The 9,219-nt window shown below is 36.7% G+C and overlaps 1 pseudogene; it reads left to right on the top strand.

Annotated features, from left to right (window-relative positions):
• The first annotated feature begins 944 nt into the window (after positions 1–944).
• On the top strand, positions 945–6,027 carry LOC114269662 (putative disease resistance protein RGA1 pseudogene; annotated as a pseudogene).
• The last annotated feature ends 3,192 nt before the right edge of the window (positions 6,028–9,219 follow it).

Here is a 9,219-nt window from a genome sequence, read left to right as displayed (position 1 = left end):
TACTTGAAATAATATTTTGGTGACACTGCCAAGATGGACTCATCTATTAATATAATCACTGACACTGCCAAGATGCTAGGGTAGTGCACATGAAACCAATGAGATGCAGTTTTCATACTAAATTAACAAAGCAATGTTGAAACATGGACTCATCTATTAATATAATCACTGACACTGCCAAGATGCTAGGGTAGTGCACATGAAACCAATGGGATGCAGTTTTCATGCTAAATAAACAAAGCAATGTTGAAACATTGACTCATCTATTAATATACTCACTGATTGCCAAAATGCCAATATAGGGTGCACAAAATTAACAGAGAGAGTTCTCCATTTCCAGACTATTGTTCGCTATGATCCAACTTACAATCAATTTTACGAATTTATTCCTTTGAGCTCCAACTCAAAATACGTCTTCATAAGAGAGATATTTTGTACCATTATCTTGGACATCATCTACCACCAATGTGGGATGCAAACATTATGAAGTCACGCTCTTGCAAAAAAAACTTCTTTTTCTTGTGACAAACACACCAGCTATTATGATTTATAATTACAAAAATATCAATGTCAGTTTATTTTGAATAAATTTTATGCATAAAAATACTATTTATAAATCATTTTTTTTTTCCTTAAAAAGGAGTCGATCATGTTGAAAAAGTAAGGCCCAACTGTCTCGGTAAAAGACACCACATGTCCAAAGAACCAAAGCAATTTTGGACGCTTGCTTGTGCCTAAACAATCCAATATAATTAACTAAACAGTAGCACCGGTTCTACTCGGGAGTTAGGTAGCAAATGCAGTAAATTGCACCCATTTTGAATTGAAAATGTTATTGGTTAATTCAATTTTGATATGCGTGTAAATTCAACGATTTTTATATCAAGATTCCCCTCAAAGAAATAAAAGATTGTTTATTTCGTCGCTAGACAAGCGAAAATGAACTGCTGCATGAGTAGGACAACCTTACCATGAAACCAGTGGGATGCACATGTCCTTACAATTAACAAAGCAATGTTGGAAACATAAACATATATGTACACTTCTTTATAGGCACGTATGCGAATTTTCCAAAGCTAAACCTTTGAAAAAAAAAAATAAAATTAAATAAAAATTGGTCATTCAGTTTGGCAAAGCATTTGCAATTTCATTTTTGAGCCTAACACCTTGAATCCAGAAAGCAAGTGACCATGGCTGTTCCATTTCTTCCGTTTGTGCTTAAAAATCTCAACTCCTTGATCCAAAATGAGGTGGGATTGCTCTGTGGAGTAGACACGGAGATGAAAAAGCTTTCAAGCACTCTCTCCACCATCCAGGCTGTCCTTGAAGATGCAGAGCAAAAGCAACTGCATGACAAAGCTATACAGAATTGGTTGAAAGAGCTCAATGATGCAACCTACGAGGCAGATGACATCTTGGATGAGTGCGCAACCGAAGCCCTCCGATGTGAATTAAAAGGCCAAGGTTATGGTTCTCTCAAGAAGGTAAGCACTTCTTTGTTAACTTGTTATCCTGTTCAGAATGTTCTGTTTCGTCACAAAATAGGGAACAGAATAAAAGAGATTACACAGAAGTTGGATGCAATTGCTGCTAATCGCAAATTTCACTTGACCGAGGGAGTTGTGGTGGTGACACGAGTTGAACATGATGTCAGCCGTGAAACCAGCTCCGTTATCACTGAACCACAACTCTACGGAAGAGATGAAGATAAAGAAAAGATTGTCAAATTTCTGGTTGAGGATGTATGTGATATTGAGGATGTTTCTGTGTATCCTATACTTGGTATAGGCGGTCTTGGAAAGACAACCCTCGCGCAAATGGCCTTCAATGATGACAGGGTCAAACCCCACTTCGATCCTAAAATTTGGGTTTATGTTTCTCAAGATTTTGATGTGAAAAGGGTGATCAAAGCAACAATAGAATCTGCAATCGGAAAAGCTTGTGAGGCATTTGACCTAGACTCACTGCAGAGACAGCTTCGTGACATGCTGAATGGGAAAAGATACCTGATTGTATTAGATGATGTGTGGGACGAAGATCCAGACAAGTGGGATGCGTTCAAGTATTCACTAGCATGTGGATCAAAAGGTGCTTCTGTTATTGTCACTACTCGTATTGATAAGGTTGCATCAATCATGGGAACTATTTCCCCTCATCGCTTGTCAGTTTTATCCAAAGAAGATTGTTGGTTGTTGTTCAGGCAACGAGCATTTGGACTTGGAAATGAAGAACGCCCAAACGTTGTCGCCATTGGGAAGGAAATAGTGAAGAAGTGCGGGGGTGTGCCTTTAGCTGCGAAGGCCCTCGGAGGGCTAATGCGCTTCAAAAGTGAGGAAAAAGAGTGGCTTCATGTTAAGGAAAGTGAAATTTGGAAATTACCCCAGGACAAAAATTCCATCTTGCCTGCCTTAAGATTAAGTTATTTTTATCTTCCATTGGAATCAAGACATTGTTTTGCTTATTGTGCCATTTTCCCAAAGGGTTCTCGAATTCCAAAGGAAGAAATAATTCATCTTTGGATGGCTAATGGCTATATTTCATGCAAAGGAGGATGGGAACCGGAAGATATTGGTGATCAGATTTGGAATGAATTATGTTTGATATCTTTTTTCCAAGAGGTGGACTACAAAAGTGATATATGTTTCGAGATGCATGATCTTGTTCACGATCTTGCCCAATCAATTATGAAGGGTGAATGTCAAATGATCGAGTTTAACAGTTCAAGTAATATATACAAGGAAAAAGCTCATCATGTAACATTGGTTGTCGGGCCTGAGGATAATTTTAATAACACATTTCACAAAGTTGTATCCTTACGGACATTACGACTGGAACGTCCGTCAAATTACACATTAGAAGATGAGTCTTTTTTGTTTGATTTCAGAATGTTTGGTTCACTGAGAGCTTTTGATGCACGGGGCAGCGTGAAAGAGTTGCCACCTTCAATTGGCAACTCAAAATATCTGAGGTATATGAACCTTTCCCATTCTGGTTTCAAGCAACTTCCTGATTCAATTTGTAATCTCTTGAATTTGCAAACATTAATTCTAGACTACTGTTTCCAACTTGAGAGATTGCCCCAGAACATGAGGTACCTGAGAAGTCTCCGACATCTTTTTCTGTCATGTTGTCCGTTAATTGAGATGCCCCCCAAAATTGGGCAGCTAACTAACCTGAAGACATTAAATAAATTTGTTGTGGGTAAGAGCACTGATTGTAGTCTCCTAGCTGAATTGAAATGCTTAAACCTTCAAGGAGAACTTTGTATCTGGCAGCTTGAGAGAGTGAGAAATCCGATGGATGCAAAAGAAGCCAATTTAGTGGGGAAGGAAAATCTTAGTCAGTTGCAACTAAATTGGGAATATGGTTTGGCTGAATGTGAATCACAGGAAAATGTTAAATCTGAGCTAGTACTTGAAGCCCTTCAACCTCATCCAAACCTAAAGGAGTTGATCGTAAGTGGGTACAAAGGTACTCGATTCCCGATCTGGATGAGGGGTTCAGAACTTCAAAATGTAGTTACTATCCGGCTCTTCACGTGCAACAACTGCTTACAACTTCCACCGCTTGGACAACTACCTTTGCTACAAAGCCTTGAAATTTATGCAATGGAAGAAGTAGTGGAGTGTATTGAAAACGAATATCCTGGCGGTGGAGGATTCCCATCTTTGGAAGAACTCACAGTTCGCAATTGTCCGAAATTGGAAGGTTTGTCAAGGAAGGAGGGAAGAGAGTTGTTCCCTCGTCTTCGTGAGATAGATATTACTCATTGTCCTAAATTGAGCTTCCCGCATCTTTCGGCTCCCAAAGAATTGTCGTTGGTTGGCAAGTGCACCATGGTACTAAATTCAATATCAAATCTTAATAGTCTCACTTCCCTCACTATTTGTGATGATTACGAGACGGTTTGTTTTCCAAAAGAGTTTCTGAGGAACCTTACTCTTCTTGAGTCACTAGTGATTGAAAATTGTCAAGAACTTAAACTGTTGCCTAGAGACCTTGCAAGCCTTGTCACATTGAAGTCATTGAAGATCATAGTATGCCCAAAGCTCGAGTCTTTGCCAGAGGAAGGGCTACGAGGCCTTGAATCTCTCCAATCGTTGCACATTATCAACTGCTGTGAACTGGAAAGGCGATGTGAGAAGGGAAAGGGGGAGGATTGGTATAAGATTGCACACATACCAAAAATCACTATTAAGGTATATAATTCTTCTTTTGCTCATTGTATTACTCGTTGGTTTACAACTGTAGCACACTATATTAAATAAATAGCCAAGGGGTAACCCATTTATAAATAAATAATTTTAAAAAAAAATTTCACCAAATAATAAATTAACATTCACCTTAATTTGTTCAGTATCTAAATTTGAATTTGTATATTTTCTCCAATTCGTAGAAGTTAAACAAATTAATCTCAAAATGATTGAGATTTCAAAAATAAGGCTCATAAAATATTTTTCATGCAGGATAATTTTGTCCAAAAAGATATTTTTATTTTTATTTTTATTTTTGGATGTTTGGTTATCACTAAAATATTTTCTACAACAAAAATATTAATAAAGAATTAATTATAGAGTAAACTATATTTTATTCATATTTTTGTTATCAATGTAGACGGACGTTAGACCTATGACTAAATTGACTCAAATTGACAATTTTAAAGACCAAAATGAGAAAATTGAAACTTAAGGGATTAAAATAAAAAACATCGCATACTTTAGGGACTAAATTGTCTTTTATCCTTATTCAAGAATAAAAGAAGACAAGGATTGAATATAACAAAAATAATAACCCCAAACCTTAACTTTGAACCTTAATTTTGATCAATTGCGCAACCATAATATATATATATATATATATATAGGTATATATATACATATATGTATGTAGATAGAGAAAGAGAACAAAAATATTCAATGTGTATGAAAATAATGAGACTTGATATATATGTCAAATAGTATTAACCATGATATTTTATGGCAAAATAAACCTATCCTAAGACATTGGGTGTAATCATGCACTAGGACTTGTGTGATGAATAGTATCTCCCATGACAAACATTTGTCATAAAATTGATCAGGCTTGACATGTTTTGCATTATTCATAATTTGAACTTCAATTTTCATTGTCAATCACAATTATTGGTTAAAAATAGTTACATATTTTCTTTGAATTGTTTTTTGTGTTTTTTAAAGAAAGCTTGCCCAAAGAAAATTTTCACATTCAAGTGTATCCGAACTACTTGAATTAAAAGAATTCATCTAATGGTGGGTTTATTCAGTTCTAAACCTGGCCTTACAATAGCAAAGTTTGAGCTAAATGTTCTTCTTCCAAGCTTCTTTCCATCAATATGGTCGACTGCTTCTTTAGCTTTTTATAGCTCTCATCGTCTTACCTATTTTCATCAATGATGCATACATACATAATTTGTGAGAACAATCGTTACGAAATGGTGGTCAGCATATCTAACCTTAAGCTAGTTCATATACAAGCAGGACAAATTAATGTAACAAATTATTTGAAGAAGGCAAATCATTTGTTTTTTTTGAACCTGATTATGTTTGAAGAACATAAAGCATTAATTTATTTTTAACCTGACCTATCTAAGATGATCTATTCGGATTGGTTTTGCTTCAAAATGGCCATAAATGTCTAAAGTTTGCTTTCTATACTGCTGATGGTATGAATTTGTGGTTACCTATGACAGTGTTTCAAGCACCCTCACCTAGGAATGAGAGCTCATTGAGTCCTCCATGATTCAGAGATGGTACGTTTCATCTTTATAGGTTTTTGTTTTCTTTTGTTTTTCTGTGTCATTGGAGGTAATATTATTGCTTTTGTAATAGCAGGTGCTGCCATGCTCTTTGGGTCACGATGGCTGCTGCTAGCATTGAAGTGGCTGTGGCATCAGATGCTTTGTTGGTGGGAAGGTTTGGGTTGTTCATGGGTATGAGATTATCTAATAGGAGGTGGATCAAGTCAATTGTTCTGTTATCCAACTCTGCTATGTTAGTTTCTTTTCTGTAAAATAAAGATTAAATGTAGACCATATTTGTCAGTGTGTCATAATGTTCGTCGCGGTGGATATTGGGGGCTCTAGCATCCCATATGACCGGTTTTTGTGCCTTTTATTGTTTGAGATGATTTAAAATTCAATTTCTACGCATAATTATTCGTGAGAAAGTTAATTTTGAAGTCTTTTTACTTGTGTCATGAGTTGTGTGGATTATAGCTTGCATAAACTCTACAAATTAATTGTCACTGTGTATGGAACTCCACGTGGAACACATTTGCATAGGTCACACTTGATGAAGTGTTCATTAGGGGGGCGACCGCCAATGTTCCAATGCCAAGTTGGTAGCTAAAATACGAATCCCCTCTTGGATTTTCAAAGCTATAAATGCCTAAATTGACATGAACTCATAAGCCCCCGTGTCTCTCAAAGGGTTCTAGAAACTCTGCACAGCATATTGAAAATGTCTAAAATCAAGGAATACACAGGCGCTAAGAAATTTCCTTTCATGTGAGCCCTCTCCATACACCAATTGGTTATGTAATGAATGCAACAAGCTAGTATTTATATTGGTACCAAAATCAAGGATTAAAGAACAGGACACAAACTATTTGAGAGAAAAAAAGAAAAAAAAAAGAAACTCCATATTCATCTTGTTCATAAATAACAAAATTTTCAGCTTTCACACTAAAATTAACAAACAATTGCTAAATGTAGTTATAAATCTCCCCTAGAATGTACATATGAGCTAAATTTTCATGGTGTCCATTGATCTATATGGGGAACTGTTGGGATTTGGAATCCCGCCCAAGACCTTATAGAAATCATAGTAAGCAGAAAAACACACTCACACAGAAGGAGACACCATATTTAACGTGGTTCGGCATTAAAGCCTACGTCCACGGGAGAGTAACCGGTTATCACTATAACAATGGAGAGATTACATAAAGATTACAATAGAGAAGGAGCTCACACTCTCCTCACTCAGCCACTCTCCCGTCTCCCTCGCTCACACCGAGAGAGACGGTCTCTCCGCCTCACATCTCTCACTCTTTGTTGTTCTTGGTTCTCTCCTTTTCACCTCTCCTCTCAACCTCCATTTATACACATTGGAGGAGAGGTGTGATTGGTCACCACCTACCCCTATGATGGCTTCTCCTCAAGTGTCAACAATGGTGGCTTGTCTACATTTCTTGCCAACCAATTGTCAACCATGGTAGCTGCCATTCTTGACTTGGTTGGTTGCCTTCCCATGGGTGAATTCAACAAATCACCCCCTTCACCCATGTAAGGTGATCCACAGCACATACTGCTGCTAATCTTGTTATGCCCAAATTCAACATAGTCTGCATCTCCTCACTGAGACGCTGTATCCTCTGAAAGCTAGAGATAATACACCAGAGATACAAGAAGAGGAGGGAATCCTACATCCTCAACTCAACTCACACCAGGAACAACATGGTAAACACAGCATCGCTAACCCAGAAACTCATTCTCTAAACCATAGCATACATACATATATATATATATATATATAGTTATAGTTATGTACAACTTTATTCTGACACTATTCGCTGTTGATTCAAATGGTAGGGATTGGTTCTTCACTCTTTCCAACGGTATTCAAGCTGGGCAGTTTGGCTGCTCCGTAATAAAAGAATGCCATTATTTTTGACAACTCATCTGCTGTTTGAATCGCTGAATACCAGGAAAAAAATCAAATATAATACAATTATTATGATTCAAGGCTGAGGCTGTGTCAAGAATTTATTTACTAGAAAATTTACCTTTCTCACAGTATAAAATCTTTCCAGCTTTAGTGAAGATAAGCTCTGGGAAGATGGACACTTGTCGAGCAGAGACCAAATCAAGCTCAACAACAGCATCTATTGCAACACACTGTTTGGTAGTTGAAAATAAAATAAATGTTAAAAGGTGGGATGATGAGAATAAAAAATAAGTAGCCGACAGTTCCATATGATATTTACAGCTTTCTCCAATTCATCCCGCATCCTTTGATTTTTCAGTGGTCTGCAGAGATTCATAAGTTTTCATTAAATAATAAAAATATACTCTATAATAAATCTAGCATTTTTTGCCATAAAATCAATCATGAAGGTTTGACATCTCATTAAAAATATTCTGATAGCTTCCAATGCACCATGGAAAATCAACATCAATAAACATCGCTAATTAATTGACCCAAGCCTGTAGAAATCAAATAACAAACAGAATTTTTCTTTCCCTTATTAGACAGGGATGGCTGTAAGCATACAAGAAATTGTGAAAGAACACTCAACTTGAGCAATCGAAAGTAGCAATATAGAAAAGTGTGAAAGGTCAGAAGACCAATTAATCCATGTGCATTGACCCATTGGAAGTGAACTACTATTCTATAAGTAGAATGAGAAGATTGAACACAGATTCAACGTGTAAACCAGATAGCCATCAATCACATAAATTGAAAATTGGTACACAAGAAGGATAGCTGTTACCAAGGGATATATAGAAAAGTCACGGGTTCACCAAGACTAACAGGAGAAACTCCATGAATTTGTAATTAGATACAGTACAAGGCACCAAAAGAAGAAGATCATAGCATTGCAGAAGCAACTAGAACTTCAAAAGATCACCTCACTTCCAATATGGAAAATGAGAATCAGATCCATCAATGCACAGGCATCAAATGGAAATGAGAATTACAAACCATACTAGGAAACAAAAAGAACATGAAGCAACGTTGCCCAAGACTGCTAAGACAACTAGTACTTTATATCAAATGGCTGATGAATGTTTATCCAGTTAGAATTCAGAACCAAGATGTTCAGGGAAAAAAAAAAAAAGCAACTGAAATGAGAAATTAGAGGGAAAATGGAGCTACCTGGAAAAAAAATAAAAAAAACACTGAAAACTAACCTTCTATATCGATTAAGCAAAAAGACAATCAAAGGACTGAAGTCCTTGAACACAGTCTCTTCCCATCTCTTCCCATTCTCTGGTGGTGATGTCTTTGATTGGACGAATGTAATTGTCATCTTGCCACACCAATTCATTTTCACCATCATAATTCTCATCATCATCGTCCTTCTTGACATTTTTTATAGTAATCTTGTCAAAGAATTGACCCAAGCTGAAACCCCACCCACCAGAATCCTCGGGCCAATCAGGATCATCCTCCTCCACAACAAGTGGATAATCAGCCAAAA

Source organism: Camellia sinensis, chromosome 4 (genome assembly GCF_055761805.1).
Source record: "Camellia sinensis isolate YWXY chromosome 4, ASM5576180v1, whole genome shotgun sequence".
Taxonomy (NCBI): Eukaryota; Viridiplantae; Streptophyta; class Magnoliopsida; order Ericales; family Theaceae; genus Camellia; species Camellia sinensis.
The sequence above is the reverse complement of the archived record's forward strand: the minus strand, read 5'-3'. Positions and strand labels throughout refer to the sequence as shown.